This window comes from Neolamprologus brichardi, chromosome 11 (assembly GCF_056152115.1).
Source record: "Neolamprologus brichardi isolate AB-2024 chromosome 11, ASM5615211v1, whole genome shotgun sequence".
In the NCBI taxonomy this organism is placed as follows: domain Eukaryota; kingdom Metazoa; phylum Chordata; class Actinopteri; order Cichliformes; family Cichlidae; genus Neolamprologus; species Neolamprologus brichardi.
In genome coordinates this window covers 1,939,906-1,967,524 of record NC_142114.1, presented here as the reverse complement: position 1 = coordinate 1,967,524, position 27,619 = coordinate 1,939,906, and the positions used below count along the sequence as shown (strand labels likewise).

At 41.0% G+C, this 27,619-nt stretch overlaps 1 protein-coding gene across 2 annotated transcripts in view; it reads right to left on the bottom strand.

The window, feature by feature from the left end:
- Nucleotides 1-27,619, bottom strand: part of LOC102781671 (neurocalcin-delta A) — a 65,373-nt gene that overhangs the window by 24,573 nt on the left and 13,181 nt on the right. The window contains exon 3 of one of the 2 annotated variants that reach the window (XM_087847943.1): nucleotides 24,943-25,007. The gene's annotated coding sequence lies outside the window, so the exon portion shown is untranslated. Of the gene's footprint in view, nucleotides 1-14,093; nucleotides 14,410-24,942; nucleotides 25,008-27,619 lie in introns of those variants that run through there. The other variant, XM_087847942.1, reaches the window with a different exon arrangement.

Below are 27,619 nucleotides of genomic sequence, written 5' to 3'. Positions count from 1 at the left end.
TAGTAGTATTTCTAGGGTAAAACTGAAGCGCTGCAATGTAACAAGTTTGTAGAACTGGGCTGTGCTGCCTACACACAGGGATGCAGCCACACATGGAATACCTGGGATGCTTAACTCCATGTAACTCCTTTGCTTATACAGATACAGATCCTGTTTTTATGTCAGGATCCAAAGACTGCTGTTCTCTTTGGATCTGCTGAAGCTATAGCAGAGAGTTCTGTCAGTTTTACTCCCTATCACCACAACTCGTACATACACTGGCTGACTCGTACAAGGGTGGCTGTAGCTCAGGTGGTAGAACAGGTCATCTACTGATTGGAAGGTTGGTGGTTTGATTCCTGGCTTCCCCTAGTCTGCATGCCAAATATCCTGGGGCAAGATACTAACCCCAAATTGCTCTCTGATGCATCGGAATATGAATGTGTGTGAATGTTACCTAGAAAGCACTTAGAAAAATGTGCTGGTGTGAATGGGGCTATATAAGAATCAGCCCATTTACCATTTACACTATGATACATGAATCCGTGTTATGCAATGGTGATGTTATTGATAAATGTTATTGATAAATCAACAAATATGAGAATTTGAGTATAAGATACAGAAACCTGTTCTAAAAGGTTTTCATTAAGTGCAGGGATACTTCATTTGGAAAGCTTTCTTCTATTTGCTAAAGCACTTTGCATGACACTGCTCATTTTTAATTCATAGGGCTTTTATTATATGTTTAATTGCTGCATATATCTGAATGGAAAGTGCACAAAATCTGCACTTGGAAAAGCAGTTCGGGATGCAACTCCTGAATAAAACCTATATATTCATCAGATCTCCAAGAGACTGTGAGGTGCAAATATAAAGCAGTCATTTTGTTGTTTTTAGGAGAGTGACTGAAAAAAAATGGCAGTATTGTTAAAAAAAAGAGAGAGAAAGTTTCCCATGTTTTTTTTTAGAAACATCTGCAGCAGTTTAAGTCTCCAGAACAATGGACAGCAGGAATGAAAGGGGAGGGGGAGTACAACAGAGAAGGACACACAAAAATAGACATTAAAATAAGAAAGAAAATGCTGATGAATGGATGACTACTCTTTCTGCTTATATCCTGCTGAGCCTGAGGAAACCCACCTCCTGCCCCAGCAGGAAAACTGTACAACAATTCAAATTATTCATCACTTAACTTGGGGGGGGTTACGGCCTATTGTACATGTTTCAATGTTTTAAATGAATCTTCATTAACTACAGTAGTAAGTCAAATCTCTAACTAGTCTGTAACTTCCACTGGTACCAAAGAGGCCTCCAACTGGCTAGTCAATAGGTGGATAGAAGGTGACTCTAAAGTCTTTAAAGTGGGACGTGTGAGTTTGCAGCAGTTGGAGTGAAGTCTGTCTTTCTAGGATCGAACTCCTTGTTTCGTCTCAGTTTGTTTGGCTCTTTCCGTTAAGTCGCTACCAAACCAGAGACAGCATTTGAAGTCCTGTCACATTGATTGTTGCTGCTAGCTGGTTAGCTGCCCACGATCGTTATTTTCAGCTGTTATACTTTTAAAAGGCCTTCTTAGTCTTCATTAGGTTGCTATGGTAACAGACCCGATAGCGGGTGGATGAGTAGGCAACCGCACACACTGTAGTGTCTATTGATTTAGGAGCAAAAGGAGCGATCCAGTGAGATGCACAAGATGACACACTTCCTCAAGTCAATTTTATAATCAGCTTAAAGGTTATGTAATTCAATCTGTGAAGCTGCAGTGCAGAGATCTGTGGCCATGCTAAAGGTATTAAACATTAATTAATTTTAATAATTATTTATACAGGCTTGTTTATTTGCATTAGATGTACAAATGTATAATGGCCCAATGAATCTGTAGAACAACAACAACATCTCAGCTCAACTATTTTGACTGTTATGAGAATCAGGTCTGGTTGCATGCCTGTGTGGAAAATTGTTCTTCTCTTCTGTGTCCGAGAGGTCGTGTCTAATTTGCTTGGCTCTCCATCTGTGTAGCCCTGGTGGGAGCGCTCTGTCTGCCTGGCACTGGATCATTGGACCTGCCAAATTGGTTGGATGACTAACTCCTGGGGCCCAACAGGGGGAAACAGAATAGATGTCTGCCCTGCTGTTATTGTGGTGATTACATCTGAGGTCTGCTGCTAAATTTCATACAAGTGAGTTTTCTCAAATCCCAAACAGACCCCATTTAGCTCAGCTACTGAGCTCTGCACTGTTACACAGCTCTGTGGGTAGAGGTTGTCTTTGTCAGAGATAAAAGCCCAACTTCAGCTTGGAAGCTAATTGAGCTAAACCTAAATCTATGAACTTGCTTAAAACTCACAGTCACTCTATTGCACATATATTTTAATACAAGAACCCAATGAAAGGTCCTGAGATCCTAGCTATTTCATCCTACCATATGCCTATTTCAGTTATTAGCGCATACATTTATATGTATAGGTAACTATAATTTGTGATTAATAATAAAGTATAATGTTAGTGATGGTGATTATAAAGCGCTACCAAGAAAACTTGGAATAAACGTGGAATAAACCTTTAAATGTTCTCCGTCAGACGAGTCAGGACAGCTAATGGCACAGGTTCATAGTGACATTCCAGAGAAAGCAGCAGAGGATGACAAAATAGCACTCTCAGAATAGCAGTCGCACTGAAATCATTCCAGAGGTGGACTAGAACACAAACTTGACGTAGAAATCACCCAAATTTCCAAGATTTATGGTATCACGGCTTTTGACTTTCATGGAGTGATTCCCAGAAGTTGCATGTGGTCGGTTTACATTGTCATAACTGGTGCAGACATCAGTTCCCAGATCCACATGGATCTGGGAAAAATCTGAACTAGATGTCAACCTCATATTCCACGCAAAAGGAAGAGAACAGATTAAGCAGCTTGACATTTTTCCATCACTATAATGTCAACTTTTGCCTGTGTTATTCTTTTCTTTCCAAGTGAATTTTCCGTACGAATGACGGCCGATAACAAAAAAGAAAAGCACCTGCTCAGCAGCGATAGAGTGACATGGCTGTAAAGCTGAACTGAAACTGATAAAAGCTGTTTGCAGAGTAATTATAGGAGCAGCTGGGGAATGCACGTCTGTTGCAGGACTGAGGGTGCGGCCTGTAACACTGTATGCATTAATGAGAGAAAGAGTGGGAAGAGAGAGAATGTGACGTGGGCAAAGCCTGAGTCTGGAGATGGTTCTGACTGAAGAATGCCCCTGGGGATGCAACAAAGCTGGCTCTGCTTCCTGCTGTGTAAGAAAATATAGAAACAGGATATAACATCACGGAAAATAACAAACAGCAGGGAAGTTACATCACAGTGTGAAGGTCAGGGGTCAGGATTAACCCGGGGAACCGGGCTGTGTTGAAGAGAGATTTTGGGGCATTAAGATTTCTGGGTATTCAGACTGTCAGTCAGCTTGAATAAGTCTGTGTTGCTCCAAGTAAACTGACATTTTCTGTTTGATATTAACATAATTTGCTTTAGTTTAATGGAGATTAATCCTGTACATTTCAATCTGTTGCCAAGTTAAGAAAGATATTTTAGGTTTGTGGCAGCAGTAATAACATCGGCCCTTTGTTTGACAGAAGAGAAACAACTGCAGGAGCTAGCTAACCAACAAAAGCCAATATATTTATTATTAAAAGTAAAGCACCTGACGTGGTCTGCAAGAACAAAAAAAAAATCTTGCACAGTATCTGAGGCTCTTATTTTGAAACAGTGAACATTTGATTCCGAGAATGGAAATAAAGCCTGAAATTTCTACTTATTTATGCAACAGGTTCTTTAATTTAAACATGTGCAGATTAAAGGATTTAGATATTGTTAATCATCTTTACATCAGCCTCCTGGTTTAAAGTATTTCTTTTCTTTCTGTGTTTCTTTCTTTTCCACATGTCACTTAGATGAGTTCACCTGTGCAGAAGGCCAGACTGGGTTTTGTAAATGTCAAGTTTACTGCAACATTTTTTCCCCTTTTGCTATGACTGGTATGTGGCTTTGTAAATACTCTCCCTCCCGCACTGATGTGAACATTCTGCGGACAGCCTTCTTTGCAGAATGATGTCTGCCAGCCTAGACGTCCGCTATCTTTATTTGCTGTTTGGAAAAATGACATAATAACACTGATATATACTGATCTCACAGACACACACATAACCACAGACAGACACACACATGCACACGGAAATCTCTCTTTGTCCTTCAGCGGGAGATAAAAGCTGAGTAACCATCAAACGCACAAGGTTACCACCTGTGATGATGAGGCAGAACAAAGGAGACACACATTATTGTGCGTGAGTGGAAAACAGCCACTGCAAACTGCATTAAGAGGTCAGTGTATCGTAAAACGTTAACCACAACTGTGCTCAGTGTCGTCTGTTACTGGCAGTAAAAAGGCGCTACAACGTAAACGCAGACGCAGCTAAGTGATGTTGGATCGTTTCAAAATCTATGTTTATGTTTTCTTCTCCAAAAAATAAAAAAAGTAAAATGTCGTCACAAAGACAGAGCTGGGAGAAACTGGGCCTCAGTCACAAATATGTGAAACTGAATCAGCCAGAAAGGGCAGAGCTTTCTAAAGTGTTTCCACTGGAGTGGTTAAAAAAGCTGCAATACTCAAGAGTTTTTAATGAATGTGTTTAAAAAAATAACACAAAAAAACCACTTACAGATTACAAATGTGATCACAATCGCAGTGACAGACTGCCTGGACTAAGAAAGTGAAAGTGTAGTAATCTCTGTTTTTTAATGTTTATAATATCCCAAAGTCCAATTTGAAGCTTTGACAAGTAAGTAAGTAAAATTTATTTATGTAGCGCTTTTCACAGATAAAAATCACAAAGTGCTTTACAACACAGGAAATGGAAATATAAAAACAATATAACAGTAAATAAAACAATGTAAAACAATAAAACTATAAAAACAGCATAAGAAGAAATTAATCAAATGCTTTTCTAAATAAAAATGTCTTCAGCTGTTTCTGGAGTCCGTGCAGCGAAGAGACAGTGGGAGAGAATTCCACAACCGTGGTGCCACAGTCTGAAAAGCCTGATCACCACGAGTTTTAAAACGAGAAAACGAGTGCGCGTTACCACCAGCAGTCTCTGATCTAATGACCTTAAAGCCCGAGAAGATGTATGTGGTTTCAGCAGGTCAGATAAATATTGAGGAGCTTGACCTTTAGGGCCCTAAAGGTTAGAACTAAAATTTTAAAATGAAACCTAAAATTTACAGGCAACCAGTGAAGGGAGGCCAAGGAGTGATATGCGATCTTCTCTTGGTGCCTGTTAAGAGACGTGCTGCAGCATTCTGCACAGTCTGAAGACGATTTAAGGCTGATTTGTTAAAACAAGTAAAAAGGCCGTTACAATAGTCTAAACGAGAAGAAATAAAAGCATGAATAATCATCTCAAGTTCAAGCTTTGATACCATTAGTCTGAGTTTAGAAATATTCCGTAAATGATAAAAACAGTTTCGAGCAACATCGAGCTGTCAAATATGACACCGAGATTTCTAAGGCTTGATTTTACAGAAGGGTCTAAGAAGCTGATATGCTGTCTAATTTCTGGGACCATGTGGTCTGGAGCAATAATTAGAGTTTCTGTTTTATCAGAGTTTAGTTGGAGAAAATTGTCATTGTAAATTGTCAAGTAAATCCAAATAACATTTCAAATGCACATTAATACATGTTATGTTTTAGATTTACAGAAAAAAAACAACCCAAAGATTTTTAAGAACAAGTTAATATCGACTGAAGAAGGACCAAAGATGCAAGAGGAAATTACTGTGTAGATAACTGATCACACATTATGAAGGAAAGTCATGATTTGTCATGTGGAAAAAGACTCTCATAATCTATGGTAGACTAATCTGCGTGGATTTACAGCAGTCCTGTGACAGCTCACCTTTAATAAACGGCTTGAGATCAGATTTTCCAACCCGATATTTAAATTCAGCATTTTTTTAGTGACAATTCGATGATAGCACTCATCTGCTTATGCCTCACATACCCTAGTAAGGCATGCATCCTGCCTGCCAAAGGTCTCTGCGAGCACTGAGGAATTCCAAGTAGCTGTGGATGTGAGATTCATCACGTAGTTGCCACCCAGTTATTTGGATCATTCCTGATGGGATATAATTTACTGTCTATACTGTGAATTATTAAGTGCATTTGGTGTGAAATTTAGAAAGAAAAATTTTTTTAAACTAAAAATCTTATTAAGGACATCTCATCACAATATGTAACATTTTGTTTACTGTTGTTCTTGTATAAAATATTTGTTTCATGATTATTTCTGACTACAAATGAGAGGAAAACATATATTACTCTTTTTGAACTTTACTTTTGTGACCAGGACAACAGTTTGAAAAAAGATAATGTTGATGGTCTGATCAGACCGACAACAGTAAAAAATAAGAGCCACTTATTTATACCACATTCATTTCTTTCAAGCTCTCAATTTTTAAGCAACACGTTTGACTTGCTTTTGTTGTACTTTGTGTTATTTTTAATCCTCACCGTGTGTGCTTCTAAGTTCCTCATCTGAGTCAGGCCATCGGTTTCTACTCAAATATTCTGAGCTCGTTTTCTAACGGCATCATCGTCTGCATCTTGCTAACATGACACACTATGTTGCATCACATGGATGATTTTCTCTTTTGTTTAAAGACAGTCAACATTAAAGGTTTCTTTGTAGCAGAGCAAAAAAAAATAAAACAACAACCCAACAAAATTATAGATTTTTATTTCGAACGGCCATCATTATTATCCTAAGTGAGTAAGCAACCACAATTATGTAGCGTCTGGCCAGTGTTGGAGTTCTGCTGGCAAAAAAGTTTACTTTCTTAATACTTCACTGTATGAGAGCTGAAACTCAAGGACAACAAATACATTCGTGGAAGGAATGCCAAGACTGCTAACCACACATTCAACTCAGGCCAGAAATATGGAATTATTTAACTTGCAAAGCCCCCATGGGGAACGCAGCAAATAAGACGATTAAAGATAGAAAAGTAAAGTTTCTTGTGCTTTCACATTGTTTTACACCACGAAGATAATTTACAAAGTGTAAGCAGAAAGTAGGAGTGTGCAGTGTAGTGAAATGAACTCAGATAAACATTCTCAAGCACACACAGAAAACTTCTCAGTAAACGTAAGACGAGTATTCTCCAGCGAGGAACTCCCATCTTTTGTGTCCCGCGTCTAGCATGACAGTGTGCGCGTGTGAATTCCATTCCGCGGCTAAAAATAGAACATCTGTTTCCCATAGTTCCTCCCCACCAACACACGGGAGCCTATAGACCACGGCCATCCTTCAAAAATGATCTGTGAGCGTAACCTTCTGTGGGACCTTTTAGCTGCAGGCGATCCTTCAGAGCCCTCTGCTCTCCTCCGGGGCTGGATTTCAGCTCGGTGACCTATGACCTCTTCATAAAGAAGCCCTTTGGAGAATGACAAAGAGCCTGACCGACCAGCTGTCCCTCTAAACCTCCATAATCACGTGTCTGTCAGCAAGCGCTCACTCAACATGTATATCACAGACACGAATGCATTCAAAAGGGAATGGGAGCTTAAAGTATCCGCACAAGCTGCTCTGGAGCACACTTTGTTTTTGGGATCAATTTATTACCGTCGCCATTCTCTTTTGTCCAACACATATAAACTGTCGCTCAAATAAAGCCTAAAAATAAATGTTAACACATTATAAGCAAAGTGTTTTTGCTTTTTCAATTGAAAAATTTAAAATCCAAATTGAAGTCACTCCAGAGCAACTCTCGAAGCCACGGTGAAGTAATTATGTCCATTAATAGACCTGTGGTCAAATATACTAACGTGTTGCACTAAAAAGTACTGTCGCTATTTACAGAGAGCGCAATCACAGACTGTAAGTGGTCGGAAATCTGAGATTTTTGCAACTTAACCTGTTTCATATGTTTTTCTGGGAGTTCCTTTTTCACAGGACAAAATATAATTCAATTCAATTCAATTCAATTTTATTTATATAGCGCCAAATCACAACAAAAGTCGCCTCAAGGCGCTTCATAGATACCCATAGAAAAACCCAACAATCATATGACCCCCTATGAACAAGCACTTTGGCGACAGTGGGAAGGAAAAACTCCCTTTTAACAGGAAGAAACCTCCGGCAGAACCAGGCTCAGGGAGGGGCGGGGCCATCTGCTGCGACCGGTTGGGGTGAGAGAAGGAAGACAGGATAAAAGACAACAGAAGAATATTTAAATCATGCGCACAACTTGATTTTTCTGTGCAGAAAAATCAATTTCTTTTTTATTTTTTGCATTTGATATTGAAATGAACTGTGAGTGCACCAGTGAGTAAAGCCTTTGCAAATCACCCGTAAAACTAACCACACCTACGAGCGCCATTATGGGATTCCACTAACGCGCTATTTTAGTCCGTTTAGGAAATCTGTCGTAAATGTCATAATTCTGACAGTCTTTGAAAATACCCAGGTCCCAGTGCTAGAAGCCTCTATTCTCAGACAGCCAGGCATGTAATAATGTATCCCATCTGATCACAAAAGTCATACATAATCCAGTGTAACAGCACATTATTGCAGGGTCTTCACCTTATAATATAAAGCGCTTTGAGGAGACTCAGTTTGGGATTCAGACGTGCACCTTCTACGTGCACGTACCAGCGGCAGCATAGACAGTGTTTGTTGGCAGTGACGGTGTAACAGTGCAGGTTTCAAAGCAATGTTTTACTTCATCGATTGTGATGACAACAAAACACGGCTGTACGTAATGAATGTGCGACGCATCTGTCTAGCTCGATGGCGCATTAACAGTCAATGAGCAGGAACGCTTCACCCGGAGCGAACTTCAAACTCAAACCACAACGCCTCGACAGAGGAGTGTAATTGCCTCTTAAGTGGCCCGGTACTTTTTGTTTTGACCTTTGCGTTGAGTGCACGTAAAGTAGTGAAAAATGTCACAGCTGCCTAAGTGCAGTAATCAAAGCCACTGACATTTCCACACTCAAGTCAAACGTGTTTCTCGGCACCAGCTCCATCAGTAGCACTGGGACACACACACACACACACACGCACATGCACACACAGAAACAAATAAATTCTGTCTGACTAAAAGTGCAACAGTGAATATCTACATTATTATGCATAGCTTTTAGATGTTAGCACTGATGCGAGTAGCACTCTTGCCGTGTTTATATGAGTGGGCCCATACTTTCAAAGTGTTTCCAGCTCAAATTAAAGCCACGTGCTACACAAAAGCAGAAATTATAGCATAACACTTTGTTTTTACGCCATTAAACAAACCATCAGCGGCGCTGCGTGTTTGCATGAGCAGCCCTTTATTGATTTTGTTGCATGTTCTCCTGTTTGCACACGACAACCAGGCAGTTTTGCTAACTTTCCAATGAAACCGGCATAGCGTGCCTTTACAGCACACCCATCACACTACGTTCTACTTTTATTCTTGGGTTATAACAATTTTTCATGTTAAAGTGATCAAAATAAATCCTTTTTTATCCCTAATTATCTTACTTTGAGCAATCCTCAGCATTTTAACTCTTGTCCCTTTAAGGCTACAATTACTCAAACCAGAATGTTAAGCTAACGTTCTTCTCACAGGCTGTCCTCTGGCTTCACCTCGGCAATCAGAATATGCTACTCATAGGCACCATCTCCTCCACCTGCAGGTGCGGAGGTTCAAAACTCCAACCAAAAACCATCCTGTCTCATACTGATTGACAGTTTAAAAAAAAAAGATCAGGTCCAGAACATCTGCAGGAACAAAGATACAGCAGGACATGTTTGGTAAATGTTATACTTTTTGCCTGAATATGGTGGATAAGGTCTTTCAAATAACAAATGTATGTATATGCTTTGCTATCGTTGCATGACACAAAGGCACTGAAAGGTCGGATGATGTGAAGAACCTGTGCTGTCAGGAAATACCAAAGGTTACATATCTCCCTGTGTCATCACTCACAGCTGCTTTTATGCGTACAAATTCAGCTCGCAGCACTTGCAGCTTTGCTATGAGCAACATGTGACAAGTCATTTAATCTCACATACAGCTTATATTGTTATATTCTGACTCCTCAGCACTCTCTTTTATAAATTAAACAACCTTTCCTTTTAGCTTTAGCCTAGCTGAAAATCCAGTTTCATCAGTGCTCTGCTGACTAAAAAGTCCTCTGAGAATTGGCGTGAACAAATAAACATGATGCTGTTTAGCTACCGTTGGGCTAAAAAAAGAAAAGAAAATGTAGCTACTGTTGTTTTGGGTTTTTTCTCTAGTAAAGCAAGAAAAAGTGCTGATAACTTTCTTACATAACCAAGTGTTTAGAGCAGTCTAAAGCCTGAGCTTCTGCCTCACAGGGATTACGTGTACACACACTGACCTCATTATTTGACATTTTTACCATGGGTCATCCCATGTCAGCTCACCAAATGCTTCCAGCCTGCCTGTCTCTGATTTCCCTGAAGAAATTACAGGGTGACGATACAATTTTGAATTCTTTAAATAAGAAACCTGTCAAATTTTAGTTTTCCACTGTTATTTTCCTCATAAAAATCTTTTTGTGATGAAGATGGGGTCATGTTGATAGCATCAGTTTTTGTGCTTCCATAGTTAAGGCTATACTGGATTAATGGTTCATACATAAATGGTAAATGGACTGATTCTTATATAGCGCTTTTCTACTCTCCCGGAGTACTCAAAGCGCTCTATACAACATGCCACATTCACCCAGTCACACCCATTCTCACAAGCACTACCTCTATACTGAGTGCTTTCTAACTACACTCACACACATTCATACTCCGATGGATGCATCGGAGAGCAACTTGGGGTTAGTATCTTGCCCAAGGATACTTGGCATGCAGACTGGAGGAGCCTGAGATCGAACCTCCAACCTTCCGATCAGTAGGTGACCTGCTCTACCTCCTGAGCTACAGCCACCCCACATAAGTTAGCCTAGTGCATGAGACACACATTATAGAATAGATTTTCTGTCACAATTATTAGACTACACATTCCGAGGCTGCAAAAGATATGATATCATTTATGATACAATATCATAAATTTTGGATATGTTGCTATCAGACACCAAATCTTCCTATAAAAGTCAAATAGAAATTGTTAGATGATGATGTCATTCTACTGGAATATTATAATAGACTCAAATATCTAACTTTAAAGCAAAATCAAGCGTTGAGAAATTTTATATTAAACCTTTATATACATATATATTTTTTACATTCTTTTATATTGAAATTTGTAATTTGTTTGGAAATGATCAGGCTGAAAATGTTTCTGAAAATTGATATGTTTGATGAACATCTGTTGTGTTGGGACCTTGAGAGGCACAGAGACAACATTCAAGCTCCAGATAGGAAGGGCCCAGCCAGACGGTGGATTCAAACCCAAGACTTTTAATACCTTTTTATACCATCTAAGAATATTTTTTATATTCAAACCTAAAGTGAGCACTGAATTAGTATTTGAAGTCTTGAAGACTTCTAGGCTGAACAAAGTAAGAGCAATCCAGACAGGAAAACCATCCAGCTGCCTTCCTAAGTGTCTGTCTGTTCTCTTATCTCTGTATATTTCTCACTTAAATTACTTTTTTCTCTTTCTCCCTGCCTCTGGCCATAAATCAACAGTTACATAAACTGCCTTCAAGTTAGTTTCCACCAGTGCTAGATGAGACTCCCTTAAGTACAAAACAGGATGTTATAGAAGCCTGGCTCGTACAGTTCAGCTGAGCATGTGTGTAGCAGAATTAAACTTCTCCAGGTTTTTCGGCGGATGTGGGCATAAACACATCGCTCAAACGTCTCTGTGCGAGTGTGGGCTCGGTTGCTAGAACACGAGACGGCAGAAGGGTCGACTTTTTCCATGATATAACCGTATTAAATCAGCTGAGACCGAACATATAAATACACGCGAGCTTGGAGAGGCTACATTTACGCACACCTGGGTCCAGCAATAACGTTCTCATTCATGTGCGCTGAACAGAAACAGAGCCAGTGATGTGCACACGACCAACTGCCAAACTCTACTCCTGTCACACACCTGCAACCACACACACACACGCTTGCATACACACTGTGTACGCTTGCAAACTCGCACTTTTACACAGGTGATGCAGCTGATGTTTGCACAGAGCTCTGTAGCTGCAGAGCAGATGAAGCACATCAGCAGCCTAAGAAATAAACAGCTTCAACTAATGATTATGCAACTCTCTAATATTGCACTGTTTGCTAAGGTATTGTTAAATTTAAATCCAAAAAAGTGCATTTAGTATGCCTGGGTTCCTTAAAGTAGATCAGTATTTATCATTGGATGACATATTTTATGTATGATGGTAGAAAAAGAGCATTCCTGCCTCAGTTTTGGGGGCATTTGGCCCTTTTTGATTTAGAAACAGACTGAAAGCTGTTTTACAGTTTAGCTATCAGATGCAGTTAATCACTGTTTTCCTGCAGCCACTCACACGGAACAATGAATAAAACTGCGATCTGGGCGTGAGTTTGATTTTTCAGCTGTATACTGCTACCTTTCTCTGTATTTTAATATGTGTCTCCTCTCTGCAAACATGCTTTCATACTGCCAACATTCTCAGCTTGTTGAACAGATATGAAGACAGATATAATTTCTTTCTGTCCCTTGACTCATGCGGCCCATTTTGCAACGAGGTGAGACCCTCAGGCTTACAGGACATTTGGGACTGCTTAACATGGAAGCTGCACTTAAAGTAGAGCAACGTATGCCTTCAACTGTAGCTTGCACAAATTATTACGTGGCAAAATTCATTCAATTTCAATGTTTTTGAGGTCAGTCTAGGAATAATCTCCAGCTGAAAGGGGGCATAAAAAGGAGTGACTTAGGTCTGTACTGTTTATTTGCCTAAACCGTCTTATCTAATAACATTCACAGATAACAAAATCTTCTTTTTAAATGGACCATCTATGGTATTCTACAAAGACCACACTTTGAATGCAGTACACACACACACACGCAATTAGGCGAGTGCTAATTTGTGCCCTAATATTCTGTCCAGAGGCGGACATTTCATTAGATGACACTTTAGATACAGTGACAGAAACCTGTTACATGCTTTTGGCCGATCTCCACTTCATTCATTTGGGAGGAGGGAGGCACTGCTGAGGAAAGGATGAGAGGAAGAGATAAAGTCTCGCAGTTTAAGAGAAGCAGCGAGAGAGACAGAGGGAGGGAGGAGGACTGACGAGTGGATCCAAACCACTTGTTATCCGCATTTCCCCTTCTTTCCGCCCTATTTGGGCTAAATACTAGCTGGCATGCTTTTGTGAGAGGCATGCAGGGAGGTGGGGGGTGTCTGGTGGTAAAAAGGGGAGCTTGTCAAGCTTGTCAAGAAAAGTCAGCAAAAAAAAGAAGAAAGAAATAAACTCCTCTAGACAAAAAAAGCTCTTCTATCTTTCCATTATTGATTTGTTTTAAAAAAAACAACAGCAACTATTTTTGTAGTGCATTTCTCTGAGGCTTTCCCATCCCCTCTGAGGGGGGCAGGTGGCAGCTGCTCTGCCCCCCACCACTTCCCCGCCTCTGACTCTCTGGCAGACAGAGTACGAAGCTCCAGCCCACACAACTGCCTGTAACATTAGCAAAGCTTTGAAGAAAAAGCCATGTGGAGCTCCACACACGGCCCCATGTAATGTTCACGCTCTCCTTCCTTCTCTCTTATATCTGTGCACTCACTTCCTGCAAGGGCTTCGAAAACAGATCCGCCTGTGTTTGCTGCAAAAGAAAGCAACTAGTCTTCGAGAGCCGACCCTGAGCGGGGATCTCCCTCCAAACCCTCCGACATCACCCGGCATTTCTGCACTTAATACATTCCGAAGTTTAGATTGAAAGGTGACAAAAAAAGCACTCTTGACACACACACACAGTGTCATTTGCCACTTCCCTTTTGCACGGGTACGTGTTTTAAGTACACGAAACGAAAGCCATCCTTGATCCAGCTTTAACTTCACTGCACACTGTTCCAGAAGCAACTGGCTGATCAAGCACACAATACACACACACAAAAGAGAAAACACAGGAAGCTTACCTCACTTTGTAGCAATGTACAAGCTGTTCAGCAGTCCATCACCCAGCACTTTCTCTCTAGACTAACTTTGTGGCACTAGCAGCAGCAGCAGCAGGAGGAGGAGGAGGAGGAGGAGGAGGAGAAGCAACAGGCGAGAATAAAAGAAAGCACCAGAGAAAACAAATATGAAGCAAGAACGAGAGAGAGGGGATGGGGGGAGAACAGTCGAGAGGGGGTAGGAGGAGAAGAGTGCCTGAGAGAGTGAAGCAGAGCTGACGGTGACTGACTCCCAGACTCTCCTAGTCTGAGAAGGTTTATTCAAAGCCCACAAACTAATTGCTTCTCAGACTGCTTGCCTGCCTCCCAGGCCTGACGTCAGCAGTCACATGACCTTGCTGTGGTGTGGAGGGGAAATGAAAAGGGGAGGGCAGACAGCGAGTCACAGAGGGAGAAATAAAGAGACAGAGAAAAAGACACAGGGAGAGAGAGAGTGCGAGAAGGAGAAGCCGGTGTTGCCTTGGTAACAGGAATTCTGCACCACAATGATTTCAATAGGTCATCTGACACACAAATGCACGCACACACACACACACACACAGATTCTTAGTGTTAAAACACAGACTCACGATGAGCAGTTGGAGCGAAGGAAGAGGTAAGAGAGAAAAGGAGAAGTGGAATAAAAAAGTTTCTGTTTCTCCAAATCTTATTCAAAAATGTGTTACAAAAAAAAATCACCACTTCACCCGCCCTTACAGTGCCTGTCTGTAAAGCTCAATTTCGAAACCTTCCATATATGTTGCGTTGGCTTCCAGAGGTAACCGTTCACTTCTGTTGTTTATGCTCAAACGTCTAACAATACTCAATTTCTGCAGGACCCCAGGGATCTATTCAAGACGTGACTAGTAAAATAAGTGTGTGGAAGTGAATAAATTATTAATATACCCACATAAACTTACCACGTTTCATTGATTTAGGGAAGAAGAGACAACAACAGCTGAGTTTCAGTTGTGTCTCTGTTTTAATGTCATTATACTGTAAAATTAAGCTGTAAAAGGAGCAGTATGATTACACCTCCGTGTTTTATTGGAGACACTACATGCACTAGAGTTAATGAGGCACATCAGCCTGATTCTTTCAGGTAGCAGCGTTTGGTTGAAATGTGCCACAAATGTCCTTTTACAGGAAATAACACACTGATACTCAAGTGGTTTTGAGGTGGAGACTTGCAGGAGAAAACTGATGCCACTCACACACGAGGGGTTAATTTTGAATGTTTTAGTCAGCAGCTTGTTGACCAGACATAAGAGCAGGGAAATGGCTCTGTGCAGACATAACAAAATCCCTGTGTAAACATGTGTACAGTTCAGTAATTTATGAGTGTGAATATGGAAGACAAAGGCTCTGGGACGGTTCTGGTCCCAGCAACAACAAAACAAAACACAGACTTCATACAGGAGATGGATGTTACTTTGGGTCTGCAAAACTTAGACAAGGTGGAAGTGCCTAAAACCTGCTTTCTTTCTAATGGCCAACAGGAGGTGTATCTTCTGACTCCTGAAACTAGTCCCCCCATCCAAGGCACACGGCTGTTCAAAACGTCTGCTTATAGGAGGCAGCCAATCAGAAGTTTGGATTGTTTTGAATTTACTATAGTTGACGAATAGAAATATACAGCTAGAATCAAGAAATGACCTAAATAGGACCTTTCTGACATAGTGAAGCAGGCTAACAGATTTCACAGATAACAAATCATTGCACGACATAAAGAAAGACAAGAACATCCCATTGATATACTTTGGCATGAACTTAAAGGCTTTCTTTCTAAAAACTGCATTTTGTATTTACTTAAGTTATCTTTGACTAATATTAAAATAGTTTGAGGTGTCAAATGTACAAAACAAAGTTATCATGAAGGGGGCAAATACTTTCTGCAGCACTGTAGGTGCAAGTATGTTTTTCTTTTTGTACTAGCAATTGTAGCATTAGCATTACATACTCATTTGTTGAAGGGTCATTACACTACCATTTCCAAAATGTTGTTTGCATTGTATTAAGTGTAACTGGGCCAGAGCCCAGTACGAGACAGCGGGACAAAAAAATGGCCAAAGAACCTCCTTGTCCCCCCTCCCTCCCTACACTCATCCAGTCTGTGAGTATGAACAGCTTTGGCATGATAACATCATTTGAATAGCATCTGCTGGCCAGTTGAAAGGAGTGCATTGGGGCCCAGAACAGGGTGGGGATGCGTGGAGGGTGGGGGTGAGGTCAGCCAAGAGAAAAGCACCCTCGGGTGGAACTACTGTGAATAAGGTTATGTATGAATGAGTCAGAGGCACAGAGAAAGAGACGAAAGAAATACAAACAGGGTGAAGAGAAGCTACAGAGTGCAAGGAAAAGTCATTCGGAGAGAGAATTTAGAGTCTGTCAGGCTGGTAAAGTGACTGAAAGACATATTAGACTAAAGTCGGAGTCCTGGGATTAGTGGGCTGGCTGGTGATGCCTTAAGGTGAATGCAAAGTCTTTCAGAATATGATTTGGCAAAGGAGGTGGGAGAAAATGGTGTTTAATATAACCGCTGACGGATGATTATGACTGCTGTGAAGTATTTTTTAACGCAGGAGATGAATAAACATGCTGCAGTAAAATTGTATCATCCAGGATGAAAAATGCATACAGAACCATATAATGGAGTGGCCACTTGAAGCTCGCGCTAAAACGAATCAATCCTCAAAAATCTGGATTTCAAATCCAATCAGCATAACACATGGCTTGGGTCTCTATAGCGAAAATAGCCCATCGAAATAACTGGGTTATGTGCGTGTGTTATAGGCATCATATGAGTCTGTCCTGTTGTCCGTATTCACAATGTTGGTACCTTTTAAAGCATGTTTAAAATGATTACCTAAAAATAATATTGTGCAATTAACAAGAACCTGCGTCCAAGCTCAGGACAATTTGCAGAGATGTGGTGACATAAAACTACATGGATGAGTCTGGGTTTGGCGGTTGCCAGGAGAATGGTACTTGTTTGACCGCGCTGTGACAAGTTTGGTGGCGGGGGATTATGGTGTGGTGTTGTATAGTTGTAGTTGGGCCCCTTAGTTCCAGTGAAAGAAACTCTTAATGCATACCAAGACATTTTGAACACATTCATGCGCTCAACTTTGTGCGAATAGTGTGGAGATGGCCCCTTCCTGTTCTAACATGACTACGCACTATTGCACAAAGCAAGCCCTATAAAGACATGGATGAGCAAGTCTGGAAGAACTTGACAGGCCCACACAGAGACCTGACCTCAACCTGGTAGAACACCTTTGGGATGAATAAGGGTAGAGACTCCGAGCCAGGCCTCTTGTCCAACATTGGTGTCTGATCTCATAAATGTGCTTCTGGAAGAATGGTCATATATTCCCATAAGCACACTTGTGGAAAGTCTTTCACGTGTTGTTGAAGCTGTTACAGCTGCAAAGGGTGGGCCGAAATCACGTTAAACCCTATGGATTAAGAATGCCATCGCACTTGAGTTCATATGTGTGTGAGGCTATATAGTGTATCTATTGTGCTGTATATAGCGCTGTGGAAACACTTTATGTACATATTTCCAGAAAACAGATGCATTACTGTAGACCACCTGGTGTGGCTGCTTTCGAAGCAGAACTTCTACATGCATGCAACCAGTTTCTGGGTATTTGTGTTTGTGCGTGTGGTGTGTATGTTGTGTGTGGATAACAGGCACTAGAGAGAATTCCTTCCTCCTGAAGACTCAGGAAGCAACAGCCTGGGCGGAAGAGAAAACAACAACTCTTTCCAAGGCAAACCCTTCAGAAGTTCTTCCTCTGGAAACGGAAACAGTCCCTGAAGACTGTGTCAGTGTTTCAAACACATTTCTAAACAACTCCATTACTGTTTAACTTGAGTTTCTAAAATCAGCTGAAGGCATTAAAATAAACTAAGGTTAGAAACAATGAAAGTTCCTGAATTGGCAAATCAATCAAAACAAGCAGTGCATGAATGCATTCTTATGAGTGGGTTGAAGTTTCGGTGATATTAATATCAGCAGCTGGGCTGGAGGTATTACATAACAACAGCTTATAAAATGGATAATCAGCAGGTCAGCTGAGGAAGGCCCATGACTGTCAACAAGGTTTTGAGTTGTACTGGGGCATTAGTGTTTGATTACGCACTATATCACAGGTCTATTTCTGTGCTACCAATAACAGAGAGAACATTGATTATTGCAGAAAAATCTGTCGGTGCACTTGATGTCTGGAACATTTGATGTGGTGTGAAATCATTTTAAAAAGTTTATAACAAAGGACAACAAAACAGTAAATTTTATTCTGACTGTGGTACTATTTCTGCACTAACTGTTGTAACTTTATTGCAGTTTATTGTTCGATAACAGCATTTTGGTTATTTTGTAAGTGATTTAGGTGTTAGTCACATGTTTAGTGAGAGCTGTTAATTATAGATTTAATTTTCTGCGAAAGTGGAGCATTTAACAGGTATTTTCATTAGAAAACTGCATTTCCCAGAATCCTTTGTGGTAGACGAAAGTTACTCTGGGTTTTTTTTTAGCTAACAAAGAAAGTTTCGGGAAGCCATTATATGTTGCTCTGATGTCGAGAAGTTTATTTGTTGTACATTCCCCTTTTTGAAGCCTTATATAAAGACTATCGTTTCTACAACTGATGTCCGATCCATTTTTTTGGCTAAGTGGATTCGCCACAACACTAACCTTTACAGTGAGAAATTGCAATTAAAGCTTGGGATGCACGCAATGTGAGTAGTTTGACCAAAAATAACCAGCGATCCAATAGCATAAAGACAGAGACCTATGGCTGCAAAATGGCCCATTTTATACTTAAAATATACCAGTAATATTAATAAAAGCATTAGAGAGCATTTAGCAAGAAGGTTCCGGGACACTCTGCAATCTAGCTGGCAGTAAAGAACATTATCTACTAACCATATATAACAATGGGCTGGCATTGTGCACGGGGTGTAAACCCTGTCAAACAGAACTTGGAGAAAAAAAATGAAAAGATTTTGCTTCATAAGAATTACTTTCACATATCCTGATATGAACTTTGCCCTTGTTTAAAATTAACATTTAATACTATGATCTCACATTTGTACGACATGAAATAAGGAAAATATTATTGTGAAATTCTAGCATAGGGGGTAAATAAATGCTGATTTCTCATGAACTGTTGCTCCACCCTTATCAAGAACTGCTTGCATGAAGCATTTCTGTCACTGCATGTCAGATACTGTTAATTGGGATTACAGATAATGTGGCATTGCACAATTGCAAGTCTTGCATTTCTGTGCAGCTTCCAACTGCAACACACACGTATGGGAATCAGCAGAAACCTGGCTGGCAGAGAGGGAAGTGAACTCATCTCCCACACACCATATGGTTATGAATGTAACAATGCACTGTCCTAAGAGGAGACAGAAGACATCCACATGCCTACCACCAACCATATAAATGTGCAGTCATGCAGAAAATCCCATTGGGAAAAATAACCTGTAAAAAAACGAAAAGAATTCTGCAAGGAGGTCACTTGACTGCAAATCCTCCTTCACCCTATAGCAGTTGGAGTCAGGGAGTCTGGCATATAAAGTATATACACAAAGCTGTTCTTATAGCTTTCCATTATTGCCATACGTTCAATTCACAAATCTCACCACACTCAGTAGAACCACTAATCAAAAACAAATCTCTTCCTTGTGTGTTATGTAACTGCAACACAAGGGGAGGGCAGACTGATGCGCCTCGCTGAACAGGCTAATCCAACATATCACACTGTTTGCCAAAGCACATGACGACAGCATCTCAGAGGTCTGTGCAGTGCAACAAAACACATACGGTAATGCATATTCATTTAATATAAAACATCAGTTGAAGGAGAAAATGATTTGTGCACAAAGTTAAAAAGAACTTAAAAGAGATAAAAACATAAATACATGTCTTTGAGATTGATTAGCTGCAACATTGAAATGATTCATCACATTAAGGCTGTTATTTCTTTTGCAGACGTTGTTTATATGATGACAGGTATCGGACTGGGAACAGACCCTACATGTGGACACTGACAGTCAGACAGTAGAACACAGTGAACAAGTGAGTACATACAGATGATAACACACAGGGAAAAGGCAAACTGGGAATAGAGCAGTGTCACTAGGCAACAAATGAAAGTGGTTATAGCCATGCTAGCTGCTGCGTGAGCCTGCGTTAACATTACTATGAGGACAACATGTCACTCTTTCATTTGTAATTTCCAAGAATGAGACATTGGGAGCAATAGACGTTTCAACATATTGTTGTCAGAGTGGCTATAAATGTATCAGAAAATGTAGACAGAAAAATGTTACAATTAATAGGTCTAATTTTGCTCATTTCAGATGTCACTAAGTAATAAACTACTACAAATACACAAAAGTATTAACTAATTTAGGCTAATCAAGTGGTATCACAAGGAAATACTGTATCAGTAATCACAGCCAGAGTAAGGTTATAATTCTCTTTTCTTTCCATTCTGTAGAAACTATGAAAATATGGCAACCAACCAAATGAGAACTGAAACGTTCAACAGCTTAAACTGCATGTCAATCATTCATCTGATCCAATAGACAACAGTGAGAGTACTAACTAAAGAGAGATAATATGATTTTATCATCTTTGGTCAGTAGCAGATTTGGCGCAGTTCCCTGTGGTCTGCATGGAAGACATCGACTTGTCTGCAAACACTAGCCAACCATTTGCTAAGCAGTTGCGAAACTGTTTGATGGAAAATAGAAACTGAGACAGTTCGGCTTCAAACTAAAAGTTGTGCAATACCACTGAAACCAACATCTTTTAACATCTGAAACTTTTACTTTGAAGGTGAACTGTCTCCGTTTCTGGTTTACACTGCACTTTTTCAAGTTTCCACTTGGTTAGCAATCTGCAAGCAACCATAGCAATTACAACAGTGTTTTGTGTAAGGCACTCTCTATTCACCCAGTTATAGCTGGCAACTGTTCGCAAACTGGTCCGAGAATACGTATCTGTAACAAACCCACAGCAGACCCGGGTGCATGTTCATGCTTTCAAGCATCTCTTTATTAGAACTCAAGGTTGCCATTCACGACACACATAGAGCTGCAGCTCTGCCGCTGCCAGCGCAACATAACACACAACCAACAACAACAAACACAGGACCCAGTACAAGATTTAAGTTGGTGCGGCATGATTGCGGATGCCGTGCTGGTGCGTCCGCCTTCAGGCGGATCCACAAGGAGGCACGAACCCCCTCAGCCGCCCTCAGACTCAGCCGGCTGTCGCACGCCTTGCCCTCCGGCCGAGCAGGCTCCCCTGGCACGGGGTCCTCGGGCTCCACCTCCTCCGCCGCTCCCGGCTGGACCAGCTCCTCCACCCCGTCAGGCGTGGATCCTTGTGCGTCTCCTTCACAAGGAGGCATGAACCCCCGCGCAGCTCCTCCTCTTTCTCCTCCTCTTCACCCGGCTGGCACGGACCCTCACGCTCCGCCTCCTCCTCCAGCAACGGCTTGGCAGGTTCCCACCGTGCTCTCTGCGCGCTGACCTCCGGCTCTGGCTGAGCAGGTGGGTGAGCTGTTGGTGAACACAGTGGTTGCTCCGTGGCCCTCCTACGGGTAGCAGGAACAGGCGCAAGCCCCAGCCGGGTACAAGCCGCTCCCACCCGAGGAGTGGGGATGGGTGCGGTGGCAGGCTGTGTCCTGGCTGGTCGCAACCTGGTGGCCGGCACGGGCGCCGGAACGTTTCGGACATCGGCCACTCCCATGCATTCGAGGGATGCCGGTGGGGGTGGCAGCGATGTCGGCCAGTACTGGATCTGAGCTGCCAAACTCGCGCTCAACCAGGTCCTCCAGTTCTTCCTGCTGGCGCCGCAACGCCGCCGCCTGCTTCTGCTGTGTGGCCACCATCTCGGCCACCATTTGGGTCAGCTCCTTCCCCGGCTGGCCCAGTTGCACGTTCATGCTTTCAAGCATCTCCTTATTACAACTCAAGGTTGCCGTTCACGACACACATAGAGCTGCAGCTCTGCCGCTGCCAGCTCAACATAACAAACAACCAACAACAACAAACACAGGACCCAGTACAATATTTAAATCGGCGGGGCAAGATTGCGGATGCTGTGTAGGAAGTCATGCCCCGCCACAGTATCTTTCCCTAGTGATCGGAGGTTGCCAATCAGCTTCCTGCTCCAAGTGACTAAAGCCTAACTAGAGCACTTGTGGCTCCTAGAGTTTCCAGAAGTTGAATGGGAGGCAGACCCTTCAGCTATGGGGCTCCCCTGCAGTGGAACTAGCTCTCAATTTGTGTTCACACGACAGACTCTAATCTGAGCTGAAGCAGAAAAATGACTGTACTTCTCTCCTCATATTCATTAATCATATTAATTGTGTATGAGTCAAATGTGTCTATATTTCCTCACAGTCCAGAGGGATGAGAAGATTGTTACTTACAGAATGGATTTATTTAATTCTATTTATAGCTAAAGAGGTGGGCTGTGAAGAAATGGGAAATTTTCAGTGAAAGAAAGGTTTGTTATACAATCGGCAAAGTGTCTCAAGAGTTACTCAATAGCATTACAACCCACTCTTTCCTAAATGATTCAGAAAGCTGAAGACAAGACTGATGACCAGTCTGTCCCATCCCATTGTTTTCTATGGCAGATGGCAGGCTGGATGCAGAGGAAGGATTAAGCAGAGCCCACTGTCTCAGTCTCTCTCTTATCAGAACACAGCAGGTTGGGAGCCAGAAGCAAGAAAAAGCAACATCACCACCTCTCCTATGAGTCACTCACTGGTCCCCTGCTCACTATTACTTAGAGCCAGCATGCACACAATGAATACATATGTAAAGACCCAGCATAGAAACACACTCCCACAACTGCAACAGTCTTACAGAAATAGAGCCGCTGGGTTGGCATACTGATGACTGCCTGCTGGGGAGAAGGGAACAGATAGATGCAGCTCTCCAATCAAATGTCAGACTTGATCAAATTCAAGAAGGAAGCTCAAAGCAGCAGAAGATATTTTGGCATTTTGATTTTGATTTCTATTCACCCAGAACTTCCTGTGAATCACGCAGATTTTTTTTCCCAACTTTGGACAAACACAAAAGGGTTGATGAAAAATAGCTAACACTGTAAATAGACTGATTGCACTGCAGCGTGCACAGGGTGTTATCCACTTTCCCATTTAATTCTCACATGTGCGTATCTAAACTTTCAATTTAGATACACGAAAAGAGTTCACATGGCTTTCCTGCCCAAAACAGCTAACTGTGATTGCTTCCATTGATAAAATATTATCTGTAAACTGAAATCAAAATTCAGTGACACCCCACCTCCCCTTTAGATTTTAGATTAGTGGAAGCGGAAGAGGTTCCACTGACTCCAAGTGACCTCAAGCATGAGTGGGAGAGGCGCAGTTGCTGGCTGTCCTTGTTTTTTGCAGTAGACCTCTTATATGGACAAGCTGCAGCTGTCTGTAACTGTGAGAGACATGTCTGTGTGTATGTGTGTGTGTGGGTGTGTGGCTAACAACTAAGACTGAACATGTGTGCATCAAAGACCAAAGGACGCTCGGTCCATTTATCTCTTTTAATGTTAGTAACATAAAACACACACACATGCACATATTTGTCCGTGTCTTATGAGTAACTGTGTGTATGTGTGACTGTGTAACGGCCCTTGTTCAGAGGGGGATCTGGGGGCCTGGGAACTGTGTCGAAATCACACTGGGCTTCCTCTGGCTCATCTTGGAGTCATGGGAATCAACACTGACTAAAAACAACAGGGCTCATGCATGCCGCAGAGTGACAACTCCACATTTCACCAATTCAGACTGGACGCAGCAAACCATCTTCAAAAGGAAACGGAAAGAGAAATCTCTTCTTTAAAATGATGTAGCTCATTTCAACAAGTGTTAGTACGGGAACATTTATATATTTTGTGGGTATCTGTGTCAATGTTCCCAGAAAGAAAAAAAACACACACACTAGGTTACTTCTACTCCCAACTGAGAATACCTGCTGCAGTTTCACATTAAAAGCTTTCAATATGGTCAAACACAAGATGACTTGTGTACCAAAAGTACTCACAGAAAATACTACGTGGTAATCATAGCCTGTATAAAACACAGACATGTCTTAAACCTGAATTCTTTGAAGTGGTGAGCAGATGGGCGACTCCCTTGATTGTAGAAAAACTTGCTGTATTCCTCACTTTCACAATCAGATCCACCCCTCGCTTGTCACAACAGGTTTAAAAACAGCTAAATCGTGATGATGAAAATGCCGGTGGCTATGTCTCTAAACTATGTACGGTGTATGGTACTTTCACTTAGCTTTTTCAGTTACACTGCTTTCACTATGGCCTTTTGACCCAAGTCAACAGGGCTTGATAAGAAATGATCAGGGTTACACCTAGAATTATGTTCCTTGGCCTTTGAACCGTAGAATCAAAATGATCAGATCTTATTTTAAAAGACTGAAAGCGCCGCAAACTGCCACTACTTTCAGCACTACTTTGAAAACTAAACAATAGATTGCTCAGTAATTATGAAAACTTTTGTTTTTTTAAAAACAGAAAACCTCATTGAAGCATTTAGTTTAATAAAGCTTAATCGGCTTAGTGTGCCACGGTGTTCTTTGCCTGTTATTGTTGGTACAAACACGAGTGAGCAATGTGTTCCTCCTGATTACCCCACAGGTTCACAGTGTACCCTGGTTTGCTTTATCACTCTTTAAAGGACTACCTTTCATGTTGCAGGTGTGATAATATTAATGTGGAAAGAAACCAGTGGCTACTGTTTTGTTTTTTTGTGCTAACCTTTAGTGTCTTCTTCTGAGCGTACAGGGTAACGTCTTGATTTTAGAGCACAGGCTTGGTCAGATCTGCAAAAAAACGGACAAACAAAAAAACAGGGAAAATAGTTAGAGTCATCAGAAGCCTATTAGCCCACCACGACACCCATTCATTAATGTGATTTATTATCTGTACACCAACACTACCGTACAATATTCTTGTGAAAATAAGGTTTTCATGTGAGTGCAGGTGAAAACCAAGTGCATCCCATGATTCAGCAGCTTGTAGCTTCAATAACTCAAAGTAATCTTTAGTAGGACTCTGTCAGTCTCACACTGTTGTGAAGAAATTCAGGCCCACTTTTCTTGCTTTAGTTGAGGTTTGCAGGCGCTCGTTTATGCAGAGCTCCCGTTTTCTGGGGGAAAAATCTAATATAACTACTGTACATTTCAGAAGGAAATAGTCACATTAACTTGGAATTATTGGAATTAAGCTTGGTCACTAGATCTGATATATTTAGAACAGAGCAGGAGAAAAAAACTGGAAAAATACCAAAGCTGAAATCTTATTTTTGAACAGCAAATCCTTCTAAATCTAAAAGTAAGGACAGGCCCAGCTGTGTGCTGATTACTTGAAAGCTGATCAACAATCTGTCTAAACTGTCATTAAGTCTCCAGATTATTAAAAGAAAAATGAGAAAAGAATAGAAATTATCCTTTTTTTAAGACGTCAAAGACTGAGTACAACGTGCAATGAGGAGTGAATGGAGACTGAAAAAAAATGACAATGCAGGACTTCAGTTCATTATTATCCTTTTTACCACAGAGATGAGCCATCTTATAATAACTACCCTTCAATTCCAGGCATCGTTTTTGGACACCGAGCTGCATGACCTTCTCTTTGCAAGCGCAAAGTGTTTGTCTCAGCTTCAACAATGAGAGCTGATGCCATTAAAGCTTTTTCCTGTTGGGCGGCTGCAGGGGAAAGTGTGAGGAAAGCTACCTTCCGTGTTGCAGCGGCTGAGGGAACAGAACAGCTCCTGAGGTTCCTGTCCTCTCTCCCCAGGCTTTCTCAAACAACACAATTTTGGCACAGCACAGTGAGGTAGCCACAAACTCTGCAGGCAAATTGACAACTCTGCATGTGTGTGAGAGGGTGTTTGTGTGTCAGTGGAAGCAAAAGAGCATATTCATCATTACACAACAAAGGAAGAATTTTTCTTTTTTTTACGCAGACGCACAGATTTGCTCCCTTTCTTTTCTCACATATAGCCAGAACACTAGCGCTTTGCATTACCTTATGAATTATGGAGAAAGAAATTGTTTTTATTGTCAGTCATGTAGAAATGTTGAAACAGTATAACTGAATCTCCATGACTTGCTGAGCATTAGCTGTGTGTTTGCAGAGCAGCAGCAGAATGAGCCAACTATCTGTATCTACACAGGAAACATTGAGCTGCAGGTCACCTGTGTTTTGGCAGAGCTCAGAGCCCAGTACACAGTCACTGTAGCTACATGGCAACCGAATAGCAGAAAGTCTGGTTCACCAAATGACATGTATAAAATATAAAGCTATATTGGCTGCTTTTCAGGCTTTATTTTACAAAATAATGAGAAGTGAAATCTCACAATATGAAACTATGATGATAAGGTGCCCATAATGACAACAGTACTGCAAAACATCTATTCTGTGATACCTGATACAGTGCATTATTGGTGATGATGAGTGTGTGTTTTCTATAAATCTAGAATAAATATTTCTCGAAAATAAATGTTTTAAAACCTAATCTATCAGTGTTTAAAGTCTCACTGCTTAACGCCAGTAAACTGCAGATTGCACTCAACTGAATTATTACTGATACAAGTTGATGATTCAGTGAATATCACTTCCGTCTGATGACAGTAATATGAGTGAGTTGTTGAGCATATCCTGAATATTTCTGTTGCTACGCGCTACTGTTTGTACCACTGTTAGCTGCTTTTAGCCTCTGTTAGCTGCTTTTAGCCTCTGTTAGCTGCTGTTAGCCGGAGTTAGTGAAGCTTTCTTTGAAGGGGATCTAACGTTGTTGGAATCTGACACTTAACAAATAAACTCTGATACGATGTGAAAATATAAACAAACTATTTATCAAAGGAAAAGTTATTTTTAGGATACTCAAACCTAACATTAGCTGGTGTAACGTTAGCTAATAACTAGCTGTTGCTATTGTTGGCTCGTTGTCAGTTGTCTGGAGATGATAGAGTTTCATGTCTAATCTGCTGAGAATAAGTAATGAGCCTGTTAATGCAGGTTTTTGTGTTTTAGAGCCTTGACCTTGGTTTAGGAGAAGAGGTTTGAATGTTTTTTAGCTTTAAGTGTGACATACTAATGCTGATTTTTTCAATTCAAATGTTCTTTGTAAGACCTAAAACTGACATCATATTAAAAAAAAAATGAATCTTTATTCAATGCAAAATTTTTGTTACATTTTATAATTTCTCCCAAAACTACATGAAGTTACATCATCTTCTCACTTAAACAACTGAAATGAGGCCGGATGTTGGCTTGTGTTCGTTTGAGAGTGTTGGATAGCTTTAGCTGATTTGTCTTATTTAGCTTTTTTAACATGTCTGCATTCAGCTAGGTAAAAGTGATTTAAGTGTCTGATTCGGTTTGTTGTTATTAATGTCTTCGCCTGTTGCTATCAGTGTGTGTGGAACTA